The following is a 25860-nucleotide window of genomic DNA, read 5'->3' as shown; positions in this document are numbered from 1 at the left end:
ACATATTGGCCATTAACTTTGAACCTTTCTCCAGCAGAGGTCTCCAGTTCAATTGATCCGAACTTTGTAAATCGCTTCTTTGTGACCGTATAAGGGCCGATCCACCGGATTTCACTTACCAGAAATAAACGGATACGGGCATTAAAAAGGAGTACCTTATCGCCAATATGAAACTCGCGCTTAATAATTCTCTGGTCGTGCCAGCGCTTTGTTTTCTCCTTGTAGATCCTAACATTGTCATAGGCCAGCAGCCTAAATTCCTCCAGCTCATTCAGCTGTGTCATGCGTTTCTCATGAGAGAGATTAGGATCCAAATTCAAATCACATATAGACCACCAAGACTTACGCTCTAACTCAACAGGCAAATGACATGTCTTACCATAAATCAATCGGTATGGTCACATCCCGATTGGCGTTTTAAACGCGGTCCTATAAGCCCATAAGACATCATCTAACTTAAGACTCCAATCTTTCCGTGATTTAGAAATAAATTTAGCTAAGACTTCTTTCAATTCTCTGTTAGAAACCTCAACCTAACCACTAGTTTGGGGATGATACCCCAAACCTCTACGATGTTGGACACTGAATTTAGTCAATAAAGCACTAAGTTGTTTCTCTTTGAAATGCATTCCCCCATCGCTAATGACAACCCTAGGGACACCAAAACGAGGGAAAATATTCTTTTTAAACAGTTTAATCACGGCCTTCGCATCGCAATGGGGAGTAGCAATAGCTTCTACCCATTTGGACACATAATCTACAGCTACGAGGATATATTTATTACCTTGACTGCTCGGAAAAGGTCCTTGATAATCAATGCCCCAGACATCGAAAATCTCAACCTCAAGAATGCCTACCTGTGGCATCTCATGTCTCTTGGAAATATTCCCCGATCTTTGACAAGCATCGCACTCAGCAACAAAATTGCGACTATCTGCATGCAAAGTTGGCCAATAGAAATCAGATTGGAGTACCTTTGCTATAGTCCGGGACGGACCATGGTGACCACCATAGGCAGAAGAGTGGCAAGCTTCTAGGATATCCTTCACCTCCCATTGAGGCACACATCTCCGGATAAGACCGTCTGCGCATTCCTTGAAAACATAAGGATCATCCCAAAAGTATTGTCTAGCATCATAAGCGAACCGCTTCTTCCTCGCGCCATGAAAGCTCGGGTGGTATCCTACCTGTCACAAAGAAAAGTTAGCAAAATCAAGAAACCACGGAGGTCGATAAGACCACCGAAGTAGTAATAGCTAACAGACTCTCATCGGGAAAAGAATCATTAATAGGTAACGAATCCTCCCTTTACACACACCGCAGGGCGAGATAAATGGTCAGCCACCACATTCTCTGCCCCTTTCTTATCTTTGATCTCCAAATCAAACTCCTGCAAAAGGAGTATCCACCTCAAAAGCCTCGGCTTTGCATCCTTCTTGAGAAAGAGAGTCTTGATTTGCATGGTCGATAAAACGATTACCTTAGAACCTAACAAATAAGACCGAAATTTGTCTAAGGCAAAAACTACAGCTAAAAACTCCTTCTCAGTGGTATAATAATTGACTTGAGCCTCATCCAGAGTTCGGCTCGCAAAGTATATGGCATTCAAAGCTTTATTCTTCCGCTGTCCCAAAACTGCACCGATCTCATAATCGTTGGCATCACACATAATCTCAAATGGGAGATCCCAATCAGGTGGCTGAATGATAGGTGCAGAAACTAGAGCCTCCTTTAACCTGTTAAAAGCTGAAAGGCACTCATCAGTAAACTCAAAGACATCATCCATAAGGAGCAATTGTGTAAGTGGTTTAGCAATTTTTGAAAAATCCTTTAATGAAACGCGGATAGAAACCAGCGTGACCAAGGAAACTCCTCACTCCTTTAACATTCACGGGAGGAGGCAATTGCTCAATCACCTGCACTTTTGCTTTGTCAACATGTATACCTTTATCAGAAATCAGATGCCCTAACACAACTCCCTCATTGACCATAAACTGACACTTTTCCCAGTTTAAAACAAGATTAACATCAATACAGCGCTGCATGACTTTATCAAGGTTAGCTAAACAACGATCAAAGTCATTACCATAAACTGAGAAATCATCCATAAATACCTCCATAATGTTCTCTATATAATCAGAAAAAATCCCCATCATGCACCTCTGAAAGGTAGCAGGGGCGTTACACAATCCAAAATGCATTCTACGGTATGCAAAAACACACCGTGGACATGTAAAAGTGGTCTTACTCTGATCATCTGGATGAATAGGGATCTGAAAGAACCCTGAATATCCGTCTAGAAAACAGAAAAAATTGTTAGAGGCAAGTCTTTCAGTCATTTGGTCAACAAAAGGGAGGGGGAAATGGTCTTTCTTGGTGGAGGCATTCAACTGTCTATAATCAATGCACATCCGCCACCCTGTCACAACTCGTGTTGGTATTAATTCATTTTTATCATTTTTAACCACGGTAGTCCCTCCTTTCTTCGGAACTACCTGAACTGGGCTAACCCACTAGGAGTTGCCAACTGTATAAATAATACCTGCATCGAGTAGTTTCATCACCTCAACCATAACAACTTCCTGCATCTTCGGGTTAAACTTGCTTTGACCCTGTCTGTAAGGCTTGTGGCCTTCCTCCAGCTCTATCCTGTGCATACAAATATCAGGGCTGATGCCCTTTATATCATCCAAAGAGTAACCTAGAGCCTTCCTATTTTTCTTAAGCACACACATCAAAGCAGACAGCTGGTCATCATTAAGCTTAGCACTAACAATAGGCTGGTCTTGCTCTCAGTATCATCTAGAAAAACATACTTCAGATTAGGAGGAAGTGGCTTACGCTCAGGCACCTTTACCTCTACAGCGCAAACGGAATCAGCTTCAATGGAATAGCAGGTGTTTACCAAATTCTCATTGGCCAGGCTCAAGAGCATCTCATCTTCTTCCTCTGTGAGCTCGTAGCTTTCCATTGAGGCTACCAAAGCACCTGGCTCCTCGGCATTCTCCGCTGTATTTCCTGCACACTCATCTGAACTAGTTAGATCAGCTAAGGGATCCTTGGCTAAGGATTCCCTCCAAATATAACTAACATCCTCGTCAACAATATCAATGGAATAACACGTATCATCATCAGCAGGTTCAGTCGCCTTACGAGCAAGACTGGACTCAATGGTGTCATCCCCTACCTCTAAGGTAATGATTCCGCGTTTGACATCTATTACAGCTCCAGTTGTATGTAAAAATGGTCTACCTAAAATCATATGTATCTGACTGTCCTCTGCAATGTCCAAAACAATGAAATCGACAGGGATAAAAAACTTTCCCACTCGAACGGGTACATCCTCTAGAACTCCTATAGGTCTCTGAGTCGATTTGTTTGCCATCTGAACGGTAATATCGGTCACCTTAAGTCTACCAATATCTAACCTTTCGCAAACGGAATATGGCATGACACTGACGCTGGCCCCTAAATCACAAAGGGCCTTTCCAATTTCGTGGTTACCTATAGTGCAAGGAATTGAAAAACTACCCGGGTCCTTTAATTTAGGTGGTATATTAATTTGCGAAAGAGCATTACATTCTTCCACAAAAGCAACATTACCATCATCACGAAAATTTCTCTTACGATTCAGAATGTCTTTCATAAATTTAGCGTAAAAGGGTACCTGGGTAATTAGATCAGTGAAAGGAATTGTTACCTCGAGATTCTGGACCATCTCCAAAAACTTACCAAACTTGCGCTCCAGCTTAGTATTCTTTAAACGCTCTGGATACGGGACTGCAACACTGGCCGTAGGATCAGTAACCTTCATCTTCCGTAAGTTTAAAACGTCCGTCAAATCATCAATAAGTGTAGAATCATGCAAACTAGTTGACGGATTTGCATCCTGCGCTGGAATCCCAGTCGATCGACCATTGGTCACAGTCGATCGACCACTCTAGCTGGGCGTGAACAGTTCCTGGACAGAAACTTCTTCGTCAGCTCGATCGACTGGCAATGTTGGTCGATCGACTGCTTATGCTGGGTGTGAATAGTTTCTGATCAGAAACTTTTTTATCTGACACCCCAGTCGATCGACTGGTGTTGTTGGTCGATCGACTGGTAGTACTGGCAATAAAACTCGTTCTCCCACCAGAATTTAAACTAGCCTCTTCATCATTTTCCGAGTCTCCTCTTGGCTTATCGGGACCTTCATAAGAGATGCCACTTCTGAGATTAATGGCATTGATCGTTTCAATTGGCCCTTCACCTTTGCTTGAAGAATTGGCGACTTGCTTAGCCTCTATATTCTCCAATTGCTTCACAAAATTCTTTGAGGACTCAATCCCGGCTGCTTCTATTTTCGCCACTTGAACCAAAAGAGTTTGGACCATTTCTCTCAATTTCGCGGTCTCATCTGAATTATGGACATGAATTTCAACTCGTTCCTTGGAAGCTTCAGAGGCCTCGAGCTTCTCGAGACGGGCAGTAATAGAAGTAATGAGTGTCACAACGGCACTCATTTCATCACTTTGCTTTCGTTATTTTCCACGTGAACTCCCAAACTCAGCTCTATGGACCACCATCTCCTCAATAGTATTCCAACCTTTATTCTGACCGGTATTATTTTGGAACCTACCATTCGCAACTGCATCCAGGATGACCTTGTAATCATCATACAAGGAATTGTAGAATAAGTTGCAAAGGTACCACTGCTGGAAACCATGGTGAGGGACAGCTCGGACCAAACTTTTGAAACGTCCCCATGCTTCACAAAAGCCCTCATCAGGTCCTTGCTGGAAATTTGTAATTTTACTTCTCAAGGCATCAGTCTTTGCGAGTGGGAAGTATTTCTTGTAAAAGGCTAATGCTAGAGATGTCCAATCTGTGACTCCAGCTGCTACCCTATCAAGGTAGCGGTACCAATCTCGCGCCGAATCCTTCAAGGAGTATAAGAACATCACCCCCTTTACTTCATCCTGAGTCACCCCAGCTGGTATAGGTATGGAACAGCAGTAGTATGTGAAAATTTCCATATGCTTCAAAGGATCCTCATCCGGCAGACCAGCAAACTGATTTCGCTCCACTATATCGATATAAGAGGAACGAAATTCGAAGTTACCGGTAGTAAGGGTAGGCAACACGTGCCCCTTTGGAAGGTGGTGCTCTTTTGGTTGAAGATTGTCATATATCGTAGTCTTGTTCGCAAAACTGAGAGTACTCAAGCCTTCCTCTCAAAAACCTATCTTCTAACTGTGCAAAAGCAAAACTAGTGTGACACCCTCATTTTTAGCGATAAATAAACACGTAAATTCTACAGAAAAACTGACAGGGTATGTTTGTAATTGGTTCAACTAGATAAAACCTGTAATTTCAAAAACTTTTCTAAAACAATCACAAACACTTCCAAATGAAGAGTGCCAAAACCTGCAAATACTAACACACTAATTTACATAACATAACTAAAGTCACGAGAATAACGTGATACAAACCAAAGTAAGAGAGAGAGAGACATATGTCCCTTCAAAATATAAACACAACCAAATGTTTAAAGGTTTACTACAAAATAACCAAACTAAGTCCAAGGTTCTTTTGCTCACTAGCTCGTCTGTGCCCCATCTAATCATCATCAACCTGTCAATCGCATTTTATACAAACACGAAAGCCACAATTCAGTGGGGAGTAACTTCGAGTCCTCCCAGCCACGAAATGTCATATTTAATGTAACATGTAAACAACATCACAAATAATCTAGATATCAAGTATTCTAACATATGAACACTAAACTGACCAAATTAAACTATCATGTGAAACATATAACAAGCAGTAATCCAAACTTTATCAATTGTAACCGGCTTGCATCTCACCTATTACAACTCATAAAATCACCATACAAGAAAGGACAATATATCAAAGACAGGCATAAGTTCTTAGTATAGTCAATAGTCACTCTGTAACTCGAGTCTATACCACGAGGTAGGGAAGGTAATCGAACCGGTATCTTGGCTCAGAGGTTCTATCAAAACATGGCCAAGACACAACACAACCCTAACCTAAAATCTGCGTAGACCTAGACATGCGGATACACACCACCGCACCCAAGACTCACAATTTTTCTAAAACAAAGTGAGTACCCTAAGGAGTCCACCAAAGGGATGGCTAGTACTTAAGCTGACCACTTACTATCAAAATAAGTAACGAGGTCATGCCCCAAATTGGATATAATCCCACCAAGTCAGGAACACAAAGGCTATTAAGCAGTGAACATATACTCGTCAAAGACTATAAAGACCTATCTATGACAAACACAACAACCTGCAAGAAGAATTCAATACCAATTCCATTTCAAGCAATATTAACAATATTAAAGGTTTCAGGGGATCTAAGGCCGTTTCTACAATATAAGAAACCATTCAATTCAACCAAAAACACATGTGAACTAAAAACATAATAAATGGCCTAAAACAAGAATAAGGCCAATTATCCATTTTTCACAATAATTTCCATTCAACCGAATTTTTACTCGCAACCCCAGTCCTGCGACAGATACGGGTTAAATCGCGGCTGACCAATCACACAGTTGACTGACATCGATTCAGTCAAAGGGACCAAGGCTCAGTTTTCGGCTTAATCACCAAAACATTGCAATTATCGCTATAAAATTCATTTTAAGCCTATTCTTTACAATTTCATATCATAACCTATCCTAATATGTGCAATTACCAATATAAACATAATTTTACCATCAACATTATATTTACTACTAAAATGATTCATTTCAAAAGATTGCCCATTTGTTACTTATACTAAATAAAACATTAATAAACCCGAAACGACAAATAATGCATGAAAAACCGCAAAACAAGCAACGGGCCAACCCGGGCCAACACAGGGCCTGTCGTGGGCTGCTGGGCCTTCCCGGCTCTTTGACTCTTTGGCCGCCACCCCAAACCCTCCATTTTTCCATTTTTGTTCAGTTTAACATCGTCTGAAGCATCAATTAATCATTCCCATTTCATTTCCATACTAATAAGTGAACTTAACATACAAAAGACATGAATTTAACCTATATTTTCATGTGAAATAAACTACTCAAATAACCTTCACAAAAATCATACAAAAAGCAAAGAATGTGACATTTAATCGTCGAGTAACTCGAAATATGTTACCTTAAGCTAGAAAAAGGCAAATAACCCTTGAGAAACCCCTAAAAACAGTAGCTACCCATCATCCTCTACTATATAGGAGTCCCCTATATCATCCTCATAATCTTCACCTATTAAAAACAACAAAAACACAACAATAATCACTAAAACCGAAATTATGCCCCAAAATCATCTTAAATCAACATAATGAAAACTGAAATTAAAACATACTAGGATGTAGATCGTGAAGAGAGGATTCCGAAAATATAAATTTTGCGAAAATCGGACTAGAAAGGAAGAAGTTATGATGAAATTACGATTGTAAGATTATTTTTTTTTTTTTTTTTTGGATTTCGGTCAAGAGGCACAAAATAAGAACAAAGGAAGTTCTAGGAAGGAATGGGAAGGAGGAAGAGGAGGTGTGCCGAGAAAGAAAAAAGAGGAGCGGGATTTGGCGGAATTTCATTAGTCGGTTTTGGCTCGTTTCGACAATAGTTAGAACCGTTTGTCAAATACAAATTCCGACAATGCCAAAGTTCTTAAACACGAGATTACAAGAAGATTGAGTACTCATATGACCCATTTCCAAAATCGTTTGCCTAATTTTCAAAAGAATTGCCATTTTTCCCGATATGCCCTTATTTCGAAATTAAAGGTTTTTACATGGTTTAAACTATTTTTAAACATTTCGAAACTATCAAAATAAATACTTTACTTCAAAATATAATAGAATTATATTTCATTGAATTATTATTACTTCAAATACATTAATATTAAATTCAACTTGATTAATAAATTACTTTCGCAATAAAATAACGGTCCGAAATTACGGGGTGTTACAATCACCCATCCTTTTAAAAAGTTTCGTCCTCGAAACTTAGAAGGAGAAATTATAGTAAACAACATCTTAATAATATAATCATAGGAAAAATATAGGTATCTTTTCAATGAAACGATGATACTCTTGTTGATCAGACAAGAACATCCATATTTCATATCAAGATATAAAAAATATTTCTACACCAATAAATGAGAAAACCCATTATTGGGACGTCACCAATAACGAGATTTAACACTCATTAATGTTAAAACCATTAAAAATCATAAAAGCCTTTCAAAATTTTTAGTTTAAAATTCTATAATAAGAATAATATCTTTACAAATTATGATTAAATACGGCTTAGTAACGCGGAAAAAGAGTAAGAAAAAGGAATACCTTACGAGAATAATTCAGGATATTTAGCTAACATAGAAGCTTCAGTCTCCCAAGTCTCTTCTTCGACATTTCCACAACGCCAAAGAACACGGACTAGAGGTACGACCTTGCTCCTAAGTTGCTTGTTGGCTTTTTCAAGAATCCGAATTGGCCTTTCTTCAACCGCCAAGTTAGGCTCCAATTCAGGAATCTCTTCTTGGATGATATGGCTAGGGTCACTAATGTACTTCCTCAATTGAGAAACATGGAAGACATTGTGAACCTTGCTCAGATTTGGGGGCAATTCTAAACGGTAAGCAGCAGGACCAATCTTTTCAATCACCCGGAAAGGTCCAATATATTTAGGGCTCAGCTTCCCTTTTACGCCAAACCGTTTCACCCCTTTCATAGGTGACACTTTAAGGAATACTTGATCATCAACCTCAAAAGAAAGTGGTCGACGACGGACATCAGCATATGATTTTTGACGGTCCTGAGCGGCTTTCATCCGCTCCCGAATGATTTTAACTTGTTCAATGGACTCAGTCACCAAATCAGGTCCTAACATTGGAACATTTTGGGTTTGATCCCAACAGACTGGAGTACGGCATTTTCTACCGTACAGAGCTTCATATGATGCCATTTTAATGGAGGCTTGAAAGCTGTTATTGTAAGAGAACTCAACCACAGGTAAACATTTCTCCCAGGAAGTTTGGAAATCTAAGGCACAGGCACGAAGAAGATCCTCTAAAGTTTGAATTGTTCTCTCGGTTTGACCATCAGTGGCGGCGTGAAAAGCAGTGCTCATCAATAGTTTACTACCCAAGGCCTCCTGTAATGCAGTCCAGAAACGAGAACAAAATCGAGGGTCTCGATCTGAAACTATATCTTTAGGAACCCCATGATAGCGCACTACTTCATTCACATAGGCACCAGCTAGAACTTCTAATCTCCAGGTCTCTTTGATAGGAATAAACCGAGCACACTTAGTCAATCGGTCCGCAACCACCCAAACAGCATTCTTCCCAGTGGAAGTCCTAGGTAAAGCCATCACAAAATCCATGGAAATAGACTCCCATTTCCAAAGAGGAACATCCAAGGGTTGAAGCAAACCCCCGGGCTTTTGATGCTCTATCTTTACTTTCTGGCAGGTGAGGCATTTACTGACATACTCCATAACTTCAATCTTCATCCTAGGCCACCAGAATTGTAATCTCAAATCTTTGTACATTTTGGTACCTCCCGGATGAATGGAGTAAGGAGAGAGGTGTGCTTCATCAAGAACTCTTTTTCTCAAATCGGCTGCACTCGGAACATAGATTCTACCATGATAACGAAGATACCCATCATCAATCTTACAATCCTTAGCTTGCCCAAGTTGAATTTTAGCTCGGATGGATTTGAAAGTAGGATCATCAGGAAGGCAAGCACGGATCTCACGGTAGAAGTCAGGTTCGGCTGACATGGCATTAAGATGATTAGAGCCCCTTTTTACAAGGCTTATTCCCAATTTTTGAAGTTCTAAAGCAAGTTCAGGAGGTAGTTCCCGAAAAGAATTCAAAGAATGACAGGATTTTCTGCTAAGAGCATCAGCCACCACATTAGCTTTTCCTTCGTGATAAAAGATCGGATCATAGTCATTCACCAATTCTAACCATCTTCTTTGCCTCATGTTCAGATCTTTTTGGGTAAAGAGGTATTTCAGACTTTTGTGGTCGGTGTAGATGTTGCAATGGACTCCAATGAGGTAGTGTCTCCAAATCTTCAAAGCATGCACCACCGCAGCTAATTCAAGATCATGAGTCGGGTAGTTAACTTCATGAACTCTAAGCTGTCGAGAGGCATACGCAATGACTTTCCCTTTTTGCATCAAGACACAACCTATACCATGCTTAGAAGTGTTGGGAAATGTGTCCTCAACAATAGTGCGATCATGTGATTTAAATATCATTATTAAATCTCATTTTAAAGAATACAATTGGGAAGTAATTTTGTTACTGTCAACTGGTCAACATATATCGGTAATGATTGGCTGACTAGAGTTTGACATTACTGTCGTGTGACGGTGGTGATCAGTTGACCCCCTAGGTCATACCTATAGGGCAATACTCTTAATTGATTATTTAATTAATCGTATAATGTTACGAGTTAATTAAATTACTTGAAAAATTGACGGACGATTTTGGAAGTAAAATTTACGTATCAAATTGAAATGTGATTAAATGAGATACGGTCTGAGTAATCGAATTGTATCATTACTCGGATGAAATTATTGTTTAAGGAAACAATTAAATTTGAATGAATTATTATAAATGCGATTTATAAACGATAAAATATTTTGGTACAAGTAATTATGAATTACTAAGTCGATTTTGTATATGACGTATTTTTACTAATACGTTGATTTTTAATACGTTAAAAATGCATAACAAATTTGTGTGACATATGACATGTGACATAAGACAAAATTGACAAAAATAAAATGGATACCATATTATCCATGTGCCGAAAATTGGAGGAGAAATAAGCTAAATATTGTGTTTGTATTATTAGTGGAAAACACAATAATTACTTACTTTAGTAGCATGCAACCCTAGTTTGCATTGTGAAGGCAAACAAGGGCATGCATTGGATCTTTTTCTTCCTCCTCTCCCCTTCTACACGGCTCCACAAAAGAAAAGGCAAAATGGATTTTTGTCTTAATTTTTGTTAAACACCATATGCTAATGTGTGTTTTAATTCATTCATTTCAACTCATCAAAAATAAGATTTTAGAAAGATAAAAATACTTCCTCTCCTATTCTCTCCCAACCGGTTTTTGGGGATCAAAATACCAAATTATTTTGGGTCATTTTTCTACTAAATTAATATTGTACTAGATCTTATGATATTAATTTTAATTAAGAGTAAGCCTTGGGTATAAAGCTTAGGGAGAGATCCTACACTTGGATCTTTGTTCATCCAAAAGGAAAAGCTCAAGAACAAAAGAAAAGGAGATTTCTTTTGTGCCCATTTAAACCGAAAATCCATTGTAAGAACAATGTTTCTTCCTTATTTTATTTTAATGTTTGCATGCATAAAATCCATATTTAATTTTATGACAAATTAATTTTAACATATATGAGTATGTTAACATGTATATGAATCTACATTTCTTTCAATCGGTATCATGAGCCACGGTTGTTTGCATGCAAATTGGTTAAAAGTTTTTCCGAGTTATATGAATAACAAAATAAAACTTGAAAAATTTGTGTTATTATGATATATCACGAAATAATTACATGCATGTTAATATTTCTGGTCCTAAAGTGTTTTAGGATTTTTTGGTTAATTTTTCGGATTTTTATTGTTCATATTTAACAATAATGGCATTTAAATGTGATTTTATGAGTAAAAATGTCATTTTTGGTCGAAAATTAGCTATACTTCGAATTTTCACTTGGTTTTTGGATATGTTGTCACATATATTATTTTGAGATAACCTGTAAATTTTCATAATTTTTGGACTTGTTATGCTCGGAAAATGGATTTTTCATCATTAAATTCGGATTTAAGAGAAAAATAGGTTAATATGAGTTAAATTTCGAATCTGGTCATAGAAAATTAATATGTTGTCACATGCAATTTTACAAGATGTGTGTAAAATAATTGGCTATAAAGAAGCCTTTTAGCATGATTTATGAATTTTTGAAGAAAAATGGCATAAATAGTGACATTATTAGTTGAAAATTAATAAAACATAACCTATGACTTAGGAAAAACGTCTAATGTTGCATTTTATTATATTTTTCAGATCTAAAATTGAAAAGTTAATGAAAATAATTTTTCCATGTTTTTATGATTATTTTATTAAATATCGATAAACCGCAACATTGTTTTTCCGGAAAAATTTCGAAATTTTTAACCTAAGATTTTGAACATTATGAGTGTCATGGAATTTTTCCAGAATGTTCATGAATTTAAATTTCAAATTTTGAATTTATTTGAAATTTTTGGATTTATTTGAAGTTTAATAGCTTATTTTTGTAATTTTTGTCCATTTATGAACAATTTTGTAAATAAAAGTTAATTATGGTCAAATTACTAGTGGAGACTATATTTTGAGTCCTAAGAGGTTAGGGTAATTAACTTATGCATAAATATGAGTTTGTGCATTTTTGTGATTATAAAATGTTGAAATCACGCAAATCCGTAAAAACCGAGTAATATACGATATTGGCTAATTAAAAGGCGATTTAGCATAAAATTGAGCATGTTCATACATAATATAATGCTGCATTTTCTTTATGATTGTCATAATTTTAATTTATGTAATTTTGAATTATGTAATTTTACTTAGTATGGCCTTAGATTTTAATTGATATTTCCCGAAATGTATGGGAATATCGATTCGGTTGTAATTTTATTGTGATCTCGTATCACCGTTTTGTAATTTAATAGATTTATTTTATTTTAGTTACAAATGTATAATAGGAAATTATGTAATTTATTATGTAATTTTATTTATTCCGGAGTTCCAAAAGACGGATTACTTCAAGAATGGCGATACATAAAGACGGTGTTACCTAGAGATGCGTGCCACAACCGAAGTTCAAGGGACCAATGGAGTTGGTTTCCGAATATGTAATAGTTAAATAGTTTTTCTATTTTTTAGGAAAGGCCATACTAGGATTTATTTATCTTTATGCTTGCATTGCATTTTATTTTATGTCACATGCATCGCTAAATCGCCATAACTAAAACATGCATTTTTATCTTATCGAGTTCATCGACCGTGTCAATTAGAATTATCGTAGTTCACCGCTTTAGTTCACTTAAAACGTGATAGATAATAAATTGACATGACCTCTCGCTAAAACAATTAATTGAGACATAGCCTTACCAAATAGTAGAAACCATGAAAACCTATTTCGCGAGGGAGTGCACTCGGCTACCCCGGGGTACAAACCTTGTTACGTAGGGGAAGTGGGTGATAAATGTCTAATCCACCGAATTCATGTTGATGAGGGTTTCATCGGCTACCCCGTGCCTAAGTTAATATGGGTTTGGATAATGGACACATTTATTCGAAATTTGGATTGAACTCAACAAAAGTAATTGATAAGGGTTTCATCGGCTACCCCGTGCCCTTGTTGATGTGTTTTGGGCTATAGATAAATATTAGAGTAATTTTATCGACCGAGAGTTCTAAAAGTAGAATCGATTAAAAGGTTAATCCACCGAGTTATATTGATGAAGGTTTCATCGGCTACCCCGTGCCTAAGTCGATATGAATTTGGGTCTTGGAATCATTTATCATAGTTGGGTAGAGGTCACTATGTAAATGCTTTACTTGTTTTTCAAGTATTAATAAAACGATAAATGTTAAGTTTTCCACCATTCCGTTATTATATTGTTCTATTTCTTTACCACAATTCATATACGATATCATTTCGTTTTTGATTCAAATCTCCATTAAAACATCGTAACTAAAGACAAAATTTGAATTTGCTTCTAAAACCTCAAACGAACCATTGCTAAGGATCTCTTGTTAAGAGTATAGATTAAAGTTATTCATTATCAAACAGGTTTTTGATTCTTGACTAACACATCTACTTACAATGGATTATTTTTCATGTACTTAAATGAATTAAGTACCTTGAAGCGATAAATTGTTTTGGTAATTAGTTTTGTCGAAATTAAGTAATTGACCAAAATAACGCAACCACTTCAATGAAAGTTTTAAGACTAAAACGAACAAATGAAGAGTGAATCTTCATGAATTCAATTTTGCTTCTCAAAGCAAAGACTCATTGAATTAAGTGGGAGCATTCTCTTAAACCGTTAAGACGAGAACGAGGTTCAAGAAGTAAAGATTATAATGGAATTGATACAAGGTAATGTTAAAGGTAAAGTTGTTGAGAATGACGATACTAAACCTATCAATCCCGACCGATAAAGTTTCCATTGTCTTAAATGTTAGACACGAGAAAGGAAACTACCCCAAATTATTGAAGAATCAACAAGTTAGTTGTGGGACATCTAATTGAACCTTCTTCTTTAAATGTTTATTTGATTAAACATAAATTTTGCTAGTATTACTCCGTCAATATTAGAAACCAGTGGAGGTTTTCATCATTGTACTTGATACATAGGATGATTAGAATATGACGACTAGCAACAATAATGTCGAGAGATAGAGTAATTGTGTACTCAATCTAGTTTTTGGATTTAAAGTTGTACTTAATTATGACTATTAAGTGCATAAACTCTAAATAAGAATATAAACTTGTTACGATACAAAAGAGGTTTCACTTTTGTGACCCTATACACCACGATTTGATGTATGGCTAGCCCATTATCAAGGTGATTATATTCTAAACCAAACTAGAATAATATATCATGAAGATGATGCAAGACTCAAAATTGGTAACCCAAGATTAAACCTTAAAATTTTGGAATGATGAACGCAAAGAGTTATCGAGTACTCTTGAAACCATTAGATTGTTAATGGTATATGCGTATCTTGTATTCAAAGCAAGATGTCTCGTGCCTTTTGGTTGAAAAGGAGATCGAGGTTATAAATCATTGATCCAAAATAGGTTGATCATTTTCTTTTACCAACGATTTAAGTTGACACTAGTGTGTGTTCACTTAATAAGGTAAATAGAGAAATTTTTGAAGAAGTTCAAAAGTTCAAGGAATCACGATTTAGTCGTGATGGGATTATCAAAGTGAAGACTTTGACATAAGCCAAAGGAAATGTGATATAGTATCACAAATTAATCTCTCTTAAACACGCATTATGGAATAATGTGTGGTTGGATATGAATTCAAACGCTATTTGATATGGTTTGGACTTCAATCAAGTTACTTTGAGTTACTTGATCCTTTTGGGGAATTTATCATTTTGTCTAATTTATTTTCCACTAAATCGAATCATATGAGATATGAAATGGTAAGGATACCATGGTTGTAAGTTTTCACAAGAAACAAATGCTCATTTTTCCCTTTTCAATTATCACGAGTACGACGGGTTTGCGGCTCGTGAAGCTGTCTTTCTAAAATACAAGTTTATTTTTAGAAGACAGAGTGGGAGAATTTATTCAAGAGCCACAAAGAATGTTATGTCGCAAGAAACTGGTCTTTCTTGGCTACATGAAACGTTTTGTGTAAGATGTTGTTTCTTTATAACCTAGGAGGTTAAATTCATCACTTGTTAAAAATGATGAATTCATGCTACTTTTAAGAAAGTAAAGAGCTTATAACTTACAAAGAAATTGTTTGATTCAAGAAGTAATGAGCATATGACTCACATAAGAGTGTTCAAGTCACAACTCAATACAAGGCTTAGAGCCATGAAGATCCGAAAAAAAAAAAAAAAAAAAAAAAAAAAAAAAAAAAAAAAAAAAAAGGCTTGATTAGTTGCAAAGGGTTTTGCACTAATAAAGAGAGATTTCAAGACTTGATTAGTGACAAAGGGTTTTGCGCTAATAAAGAGATATTTCAAAGCAAGATTGGTTGCAAAGGGTTTTGCACTAATTGAAATGATTAAGTCTATTTGGATCTTCTTAGGGATCTACATAGCAAGTGAATCTAAAACCCACTTCTTCAATTAGAAGGAATGTATTCAATACATGTCTTGAGTTTTGAAGATTCTTGCAATCCTAAGATAATGTGAAACTTAAGAGAGGGTCTTAAGTAGGACATCAATGAGTTAGAATCAACATTTTGATCATGTGATAAAACATTTCTCGATAAGTCGAGAAGTTGTGTTTATACATGGAGTTTAGTGGGAGTTACGGAAATTTTAATTAGTCCGATATGTGGATGACATATTGATCATTGAGAATGATTTAAGACTTTTGGAGTATTATAATACATCTTTAATATCCAGATTTATGAAGATAAATCCACATGATACTAGCGTCAGTAAGAAGTCTTATGTTGATAAGATTCATGACTAGTTCAATTAAATTGAACATATTTGATTGATTCCATTTGCTTCCGCTGCCGGATCAATTAAAAGAGTAATGATGTATAACACTTCATATACTTTGAGTATGATGAATTGTTTCAAAATCGAATTTAAGTAATCTTTACCAAGTAAGTGATAAAGATTACCCTTAAGTGCTTGTAGAAGTATTAAGGAAGTAAAGCAAAGTGTTTATGATGCAATTTTGTGTAAGTGTGTTACACAAGTGACAATTGACAATTGAGGTTGCGCATGGTTTCCGACAAAACCATAATCAAAACACATTAGGATGGTTAAGATACCATTGTGGATATGATAATTAAGAAGTAGATTTTCTAGAATCGTTCTAGGCAATAAAGAACAATGAGAGATATTTATAACGGAAATTGAGTACACTTGCGATCATGAGATGTGCAAGAAGGATGAGTCCCGCACACTGTGAAAACAGTGGGAGCTATTCTTAGGCTAGAGGACCTATGTCTTGATTGGATCTCGACACGTACTCGAAAAGTTTTGTAATGCAAATGTATACATTACAAAGGAAAACGAGTATGTAGTAAGGTTGAGTAAGGTACAAGAAGTTGATAAAACCTACTAACCAAAGCCTTCTCAAAGGCTAAAACATGATGAGTCATGTTATTTCAATTGAATTGAAATGAACAACTATGTACAAGATCAAATTAGATTATAGAACATGAAATAGTAATCAGGCATTGACTATACATGTGTGATAATCGCATTTGTCGTTCGAGTTTTATTTTTAAAACTCTTTTATTATACTTTGTTACATCCAAACGGGTTGTGGAGACAATTGAACCCCGTTAAAGTGAACACGGATTAACATTGTATTCGCCCATAGTCACTTATATGAGGTGACGTCTCGAAGTGACTAGAGTGTGATGCGATTGATGGCAAGTTCAAGTGCCATACAGTCATGTGAGATGACTAGTCGATCACATAGGCAGATGTTAGGAACACCTTGTCGGGCCTTATGACCGCTTATAGAGTTCTGGCAAATTTATATAGCCTGGTCGTGGCGAGAGCTGCTATAGTATTCTAATGAGTCGATTCTTTTGACTAAAGACTATTCACCTAAGATGGCTCGATTCTGATTAACTTTGATTTGTGTTACTACGACCTTCGTAAATGGGGTCAAATGGGCATATTTTGGGTTATGATGGTGTGGCTAGTCGAAGGGAATGAGTGCGATAGGAATTGTCCATCCCCTTGTCGGGGTTATAACAATATCTCGGGGCCACTCGAGGAGTAATGAATTGGAAATGCGTGGCCACGCTCGGAAGGTATCCCGAGTGGATAAATCCGGTCAATCAGTTATTCTCCAGATCGAGGAAACCACTCTCGATATGATCACTTGCAAGTACGACCAAAAAGACACCTTGCATTGAGTGGGAGATAGTAATAGGACAAGAGAATTGGTGACGCACACTTGTCGAGGACAAGTGGGAGATTGTTGGGAAATGTGTCCTCAACAATAGTGCGATCATGTGATTTAAATATCATTATTAAATCTCATTTTAAAGAATACAATTGGGAAGTAATTTTGTTACTGTCAACTGGTCAACATATATCGGTAATGATTGGTGACTAGAGTTTGACATTACTACTGCGTCGTGTGTGACGGTGGTGATCAATTGACCCCCTAGGTCATACCTATAGGGCAATACTCTTAATTGATTATTTAATTAATCGTATAATGTTACGAGTTAATTAAATTACTTGAAAAATTGACGGACGATTTTGGAAGTAAAATTTACGTATCAAATTGAAATGTGATTAAATGAGATACGATCCGAGTAATCGAATTGTATCATTACTCGGATGAAATTATTGTTTAAGGAAACAATTAAATTTGAATGAATTATTATAAATGCGATTTATAAACGATAAAATATTTTGGTACAAGTAATTATGAATTACTAAGTCGATTTTGTATATGACGTATTTTTACTAATACGTTGATTTTTAATACGTTAAAAATGCATAACAAATTTGTGTGACATATGACATGTGACATAAGACAAAATTGACAAAAATAAAATGGATACCATATTATCCATGTGCCGAAAATTGGAGGAGAAATAAGCTAAATATTGTGTTTGTATTATTAGTGGAAAACACAATAATTACTTACTTTAGTAGCATGCAACCCTAGTTTGCATTGTGAAGGCAAACAAGGGCATGCATTGGATCTTTTTCTTCCTCCTCTCCCCTTCTACACGGCTCCACAAAAGAAAAGGCAAAATGGATTTTTGTCTTAATTTTTGTTAAACACCATATGCTAATGTGTGTTTTAATTCATTCATTTCAACTCATCAAAAATAAGATTTTAGAAAGATAAAAATACTTCCTCTCCTATTCTCTCCCAACCGGTTTTTGGGGATCAAAATACCAAATTATTTTGGGTCATTTTTCTACTAAATTAATATTGTACTAGATCTTATGATATTAATTTTAATTAAGAGTAAGCCTTGGGTATAAAGCTTAGGGAGAGATCCTACACTTGGATCTTTGTTCATCCAAAAGGAAAAGCTCAAGAACAAAAGAAAAGGAGATTTCTTTTGTGCCCATTTAAACCGAAAATCCATTGTAAGAACAATGTTTCTTCCTTATTTTATTTTAATGTTTGCATGCATAAAATCCATATTTAATTTTATGACAAATTAATTTTAACATATATGAGTATGTTAACATGTATATGAATCTACATTTCTTTCAAGAAGCATCACAATAAACATCAAAGTCCGCTCCTTCTTCAGGTAAGGTCAACACCGGAGCGGTAGTCAACCTCTTTTTCAATTCCTAGAAGGCATTTTCACACTCCTCAGACCACACAAATTTGGACTCTTTCTTCAGCAACTGAGTCATCGGCCTAACAATCTTTGAAAAATCCTTCACAAACCGCCGATAGTAACCCGCCAAGCCAAGGAAACTACGGATTTCAGAAACATTGGTCTGACTTTTCCAATTAACAACGGCTTCAATTTTGGCAGGATCTACCATAACGCCCTCTTTCGAAATGACATGCCCAAGGAAGGTCACTTTAGATAACCAGAATTCACACTTAGAGAATTTAGCATACCATTTTTCACGGCGCAGAATCCCCAAAATAGCATGAAGGTGTTTGGCATGTTCTTCTTCAGATTTAGAATAGATCAGGATGTCATCAATGAACACCACAACGCATTTGTCAAGGTGTTCTCTGAAAGTACGGTTCATCTGATCCATGAATACTGCTGGAGCATTGGTCAATCCGAATGGCATCACTGTAAACTCGAAATGACCATATCTCGTACTGAAAGCGGTTTTAGGAATGTCAGCTTCTCGGACTGGAATTTGATGATAGCCCGAACGAAGGTCAATTTTTGAAAAAGTGGAAGCACCTCGGAGTTGGTCGAAAAGATCATCAATTCTAGGAAGAGGATATTTATTCTTGATAGTAACCCGGTTAAGTTCACGATAATCTATGCATAACCGCATAGATCCATCCTTCTTTCTTACAAAGAGAACAGGAGCACCCCAAGGTGAAGAGCTAGGTCGGATAAAACCTTTGGCAATCAAATCATCCAGCTGAGTCTTCAGCTCTTTCATTTCAGACGGTGCCAGCCTATAAGGAGTTTTAGCAATAGGGCCGGTACCAGGAATAAGATCAATAGTAAATTCCACTTCTCTTTCAGGAGGAATTCCCGGTAGCTCATCAGGAAAAACATCGGGAAAATCACATACCACAGGAACATTCTGTTTAGGAGGCAGAGAGGAAGAATATGAAGGAGTCACCATACACAAGAAGGCTTGATAACCCTTTTTCATTGCACTGACAAACTTCATAGCAGAAATTAATTTAGCACCGGTTTGTCTTTTAACCACTTGATAAGACACACGGTGACCGGAAGGGCTTGTAAGAATTATTTTCTGATCCCGACATTCAAATCGAGCATGGTAAGTATGTAACCAATCCATGCCCAAAATGACATCAAATTCTTCAAGCGGAAATCGGAAGAGATTTGCTGGAAATATAGATCCCGCGATAGATATAGGAACTCCCGGATAGATTTTAGAACAGGAAAAGACATCACCAGAGGGTAAGGATATAGATGTGCTTTCTTCATGTGATGATTCAAGTGATAACTTATCGGAGAGTTTCATTGAAATAAAAGATAAAGAGGCGCCCGTATCAAATAGTACCAAACAAGGAACATCAAAAACAGAAAATGTACCAGTAATGATATCAGCTGTGCCTCAGCTTCTGCTCGACTCATGACAAACATCCGGCCTTTCGGCCTCTCAGGGGCAGCAGGAGTAGTAGGAGCCGTCACCTTCTTCTCCGGGCAAACATTAGCCTTGTGGCCCGGTTTGTTGCAAGAAAAGCATATGATACGATCAACGAAGCATTTACCAGGATGTGCTGGTTTCTTGCAGTTATAGCACACTCGGTCTTTAGCACCTTTATTGTTGTTAAAGGCTGAAGATTGACCACCCCGGTTAACTTGCATAGTAGGAACAAATCTCCTCTTGTTTGAGTCAGAGGGAGAAGAGATGAATCTGGGTGAAGGAGTATAGGGCCCAGAAGATGGATATAAAGGCCTCTTGCCAAGACTGGAACTGGTTGCACGAGCTTCATTTTCAATCTCTTTCAATGAATTCTCAGCCCACAAAGCATCATTGTAAATTGAAACAAAGCTAGTGGAGTCTCGGCGGACCATGCTTTTGATTTTAGGAGAGAGCTTTTCAAGATAAAAGAAGGCTTTTTCATTGTCATCCTTCACCAATCTAGTAGCATAATGAGCCAACTCGTTGTATTTATCAGTGAAGGCCTGAACAGGAAGGCGTCCTTGCTTTAACTCCATGAATTCCTTCAACTTCTGCTGTTTAAGTTCTTGCGGATAGAATCGGGCCTCCACTAACTCCTTGAAACGTTCCCAGTCAAAACCCGGTTCAGCTGAAACAGTAGGCCCAGTCATAGCCCACCATCGATCTGCTTCTCGTACTAGGAAGTGAGATGCCAGCTTCACCTTATCTTCCTTCTTGACATCATACAAAGTGAAGCTTTTCTCTAACTCTCGAAACCACCCCGCAAGAGCAATTGGATCAATTTCTCAACCATAAGTGGGAGTGTTGTTTCGGGTTAATTGATTAGCCACCCAAGTATAGGTGCCTGGAGTACCCTCAAGTGGCGGAGGAGGAGGAGGAGCTTGTTGATTCTGCTGATTTTGTTGGTTTTGGAGGATTTGAGTAAGAGCTAGTAAAATAGCATCATCAACTCTCCTTGGTGGAGCCATCTTGCAAAAGAGAGAATTTAATTAGTACCTAACAATTAGCAACCACAAACAGGCTACCACATGAAATCCTAAATCTACCCATCCTACCCATCTCTCAAGTTTATTACTTAAAGGTCAAGTGATTTTAAGTGGGGTGCACAAACGTGCGTCGGGAGCAACAAGCTCTAATACCAACTGTGACACCCTCATTTTTAGCGATAAATAAACACGTAAATTCTACAGAAAAACTGACAGGGTATGTTTGTAATTGGTTCAACTAGATAAAACCTGTAATTTCAAAAACTTTTCTAAACCAATCACAAACACTTCCAAATGAAGAGTGCCAAAACCTGCAAATAATAACACACTAATTTACATAACATAACTAAAGTCACGAGAATAACGTGATACAAACCAAAGTAAGAGAGGGAGACATATGTCCCTTCAAAATATAAACACAACCAAATGTTTAAAGGTTTACTACAAAATAACCAAACTAAGTCCAAGGTTCTTTTGCTCACTAGCTCGTCTGTGACCCCATCTAATCATAATCAACCTGTCAATCGCATTTTATACAAACACGAAAGCCACAATTCAGTGGGGAGTAACTTCGAGTCCTCCCAGCCACGAAATGTCATATTTAATGTAACATGTAATGTAACATGTAAACAACATCACAAATAATCTAGATATCAAGTATTCTAACATATGAACACTAAACTGACCAAATTAAACTATCATGTGAAACATATAACAAGCAGTAATCCAAACTTTATCAATTGTAACCGGCTTGCATCTCACCTATTACAACTCAAAAAATCACCATACAAGAAAGGACAATATATCAAAGACAGGCATAAGTTCTTAGTACGGTCAATAGTCACTCTGTAACTCAAGTCTATACCACGAGGTAGGGAAGGTAATCGAACCGGTATCTTGGCTCAGAGGTTCTATCAAAACATGGCCAAGACACAACACAACCCTAGCCTAAAATCTGCGCAGACCTAGACATGCGGATACACACCACCGCACCCAAGACTCACAATTTTTCTAAAACAAAGTGAGTACCCTAAGGAGTCCACCAAAGGGTTGGCTAGTACTTAAGCTGACCACTTACTATCAAAATAAGTAACGAGGTCATGCCCCAAATTGGATATAATCCCACCAAGTCAGGAACACAAAGGCTATTAAGCAGTGAACATATACTCGTCAAAGACTATAAAGACCTATCTATGACAAACACAACAACCTGCAAGAAGAATTCAATACCAATTCCATTTCAAGCACTATTAACAATATTAAAGGTTTCAGGGGATCTAAGGCCGTTTCTACAATATAAGAAACCATTCAATTCAACCAAAAACACATGTGAAATTCAGGTACTTGATTAACTAGCTCTATTAAAACAACTTCCACTCATAATGAAGAGAGAGAAACTAGAGAGAGAGAAAGCTCTGAAAAATAGGAAGATTTGCTAGGTTTTTTGTGCGCCGTTTTCTACTGCAATAATGATGCGAGCTACTGCGTCCACCTCAAATTCTGCAAATAAATCTACACAAAACACCAAAAACATGTCTAAATCTTCATCTCCTGTTATAAATAATCAAAAGAAAACTGGTCCTTCTGCATCAACTGCTACTAAAACGAAGAACGTTAATGAAATTACTGGTTTGGCTCCTTTTGACCTTGAATCGGTTGAAATCAATGAAAGTGGTGAAGCATGGTTGGTTCAGGGTAAGAGAAAGAAAGCAACTTTAGCGACTATAGAGGAGGAACCTAAGGATTTGATGCAGGTTACTAGAGAGGATATTCAGGAAGAGCTTAATTTCTGGAAGCCCTCTGTTTACTGCTTCATCCTAGGTGCGAATCCCCCTTTGGATGTTGTTGAGGGGTTTATCAGGCGTATCTGGACGAACTATCCCATTGATAAGGTATCCTTCCTACCCAGTGGTATTTTCCTGGTTCGTTTTCAGTCTGTACAGAGTAAGGATGCTGTTCTCAGGCAAGGTCATTTTTTGTTTGATAATAAGCCCCTTATTGTGAGAAACTAGACTGAGAATGTTGAATTAACAAAGGATGATGTGAAAGCTGTCCCTGTGTGGTTTAAACTGATGAACTTACCTTTAAAATTCTGGGGTAAGTGTCTCCCAAAAATTGCAGGACTTTTGGGTAAGTACATACGCAGTGATGTTTCTACTATGGAAAAAACTCGTCTTGGTTTTGCCCGTGTGTTACTTGAAGTACCCTTTGGTAAAAAGTTACCTACTTTTGTTAAATTCCTTGATGAAGATGGTAACATAGTTAAGATTGTGGTTGAGTGTGAATGGCAACCAATTTCATGCTCTGTGTGTGGGGGTATTGGTCATGAGAGTGAGAAATGCAGGAAACCTAAACCAAAATCAACTGAGAAACCTGTTCAACAACAGTGGATCCCAAAAAAGACCACTGCTCCTGTTGTGACTGTTAACTCACCCACTGTCATTGTGCCCACTCCACAACCAGCTAAGTCTGTGGCTCCTGTAGTCATACTACCTGTGACCCCTGCTGGGACTAGGACCCCTGAGGAAGTCCAGCATAAGTTGCAGGTTACTTGGTCTAAGGATGGTACTTACAGTCAAGTTCAAACTCCTGCAAAACCACCTATCACTATAAGCAGGCAGGAAATTATTAGAGCAGGAAAAACCAATACTCACCTCAGTCAATATACTTTCCAGGATGCTTTGAATAATGCAACTCCCAAACCTGGGATTGGCACTGCTTTGACTGGTAATACTAACAGGGTGGGGATTGGTACAATTGGTAGTGTGTTACTCCCTCCTGGGAGTAATGCATAATCTTGGTTTCTGGAACATTAGGGGCCTGAATAATCCATCTAAACAAAAACAAGTTAAATGGTTCCTACATTCTCATCAGGTGGGTTTATTTGGGCTCCTTGAGACAAAGGTAAAACCTTTGTCTCTAAATGCTGTTAGAACTAATGTATGTGATGGTTGGTCTGTGTCTACTAACACTTCTTGTCACATTGGAGGAAGAGTCTGGGTGCTCTGGAATCCTAGCATTTTTCATGTCCATTTTGTCCATTATAGTGCTCAGCTCATTCATATGGAGATTACTGAGATTAGTACAAAATTCCATTTCTATTGTTCCATGATTTATGCCTTTAATGACACTGCTGGAAGGAAGGCTCTTTGGCATGATTTGAACCTGCTTTCAAGTGGAATTCATATTCCTTGGATTCTTTGTGGAGATTTTAATTGTGTATTGAGCCCTTCTGAAAGATTGGGGGGTCAAACAACTGAAGAAGAAATGGTGGATTTCCAGGCCTGTATTGATCATTGTCATCTAGTGGATAGCCCTGCTGTTGGTTCCTTTTACACCTGGAATAACAAGCAGGACCCTCAGACTAGAGTTTATTCCAGGCTGGATAGAGTTCTTGTTAACAGTGAATGGCTTCAGTGGAGACCTTCTTCTCATGCTCATTTCTACAATGAAGGTCTTTTTGATCATACTCCCCCTGCATTATTCAGGATGCTACCAATCAAACAGCAGGGAGGAAAAGTTTTAAATATTACAACATGTGGAGTCAGGTTCCAGAATTCCATACTTGTGTGGCTCTTTACTGGAATAAAGTCTGGCAGGGAACTAGAATGTTTCAAGTTGTCATGAAATTGAAGAGTTTGAAATATCCTTTGAAAGCACTTAATAAGCATCTTTTTGGTGATATTGAGAATAGCACTGTTCATGCCTGGAAAATTTTGTCTAACATTCAAGATCAACTAAAGATTTGCCCTGCTAATCATGATCTCATTATTCAAGAAAAAGAAGCTGCTAACATCTATAGGAACTTGCAGATTGCTTGTGACAGTTTCCTTATGCAGAAAACTAAAGCTACTTGGGTTAATCAAGGTGACAATAACACCAAGTATTTCCATAGTCTTTTGAAAAGTAAGAGTGTTAGGAATAAGATATTCCTTATTGAAGATATTAATTGTGTTGCACATTCTAATGGGAGTGATATCCAAAATGCTTTCTTGCAATACTATGAGGAGCTTCTTGGTAAAACTGGAACTGTCACTACTGTCAGTACTAGTGTTGTTGAATTGGGGCCCGTTTGCTCTCAAGAGCATATTGCCATACTCTTGTCACCTGTTACTCGAAAAGAAATCAAGGAGGCCATTTTTTCTATTCCTACTCATAAGGCCCCTGGGCCTGATGGTTTTTCAAGTGCATTCTTTAAAGATGCATGGCCTATCCTTGGAGAGGAGGTATGTAATGCTATTTTGGACTTTTTTCACACTGGCAAGCTTT

At 37.3% G+C, this 25860-nt stretch overlaps 1 long non-coding RNA gene and 1 other non-coding gene across 2 annotated transcripts in view; one reads left to right on the top strand and one right to left on the bottom strand.

The window, feature by feature from the left end:
- Positions 1 to 25860, bottom strand: part of LOC141602688 (uncharacterized) — a 106962-nt gene that overhangs the window by 45646 nt on the left and 35456 nt on the right. The gene's annotated exons all lie outside the window — the stretch shown is intronic.
- Positions 4702 to 4810, top strand: LOC141603636 (small nucleolar RNA R71). The gene has a single exon (XR_012525498.1). It is a non-coding gene; the product is annotated as a small nucleolar RNA R71 (small nucleolar RNA).

This window comes from Silene latifolia, chromosome 9 (genome assembly GCF_048544455.1).
Source record: "Silene latifolia isolate original U9 population chromosome 9, ASM4854445v1, whole genome shotgun sequence".
Taxonomy (NCBI): Eukaryota; Viridiplantae; Streptophyta; class Magnoliopsida; order Caryophyllales; family Caryophyllaceae; genus Silene; species Silene latifolia.
This window is presented reverse-complemented; position numbering and strand designations above follow the sequence as displayed.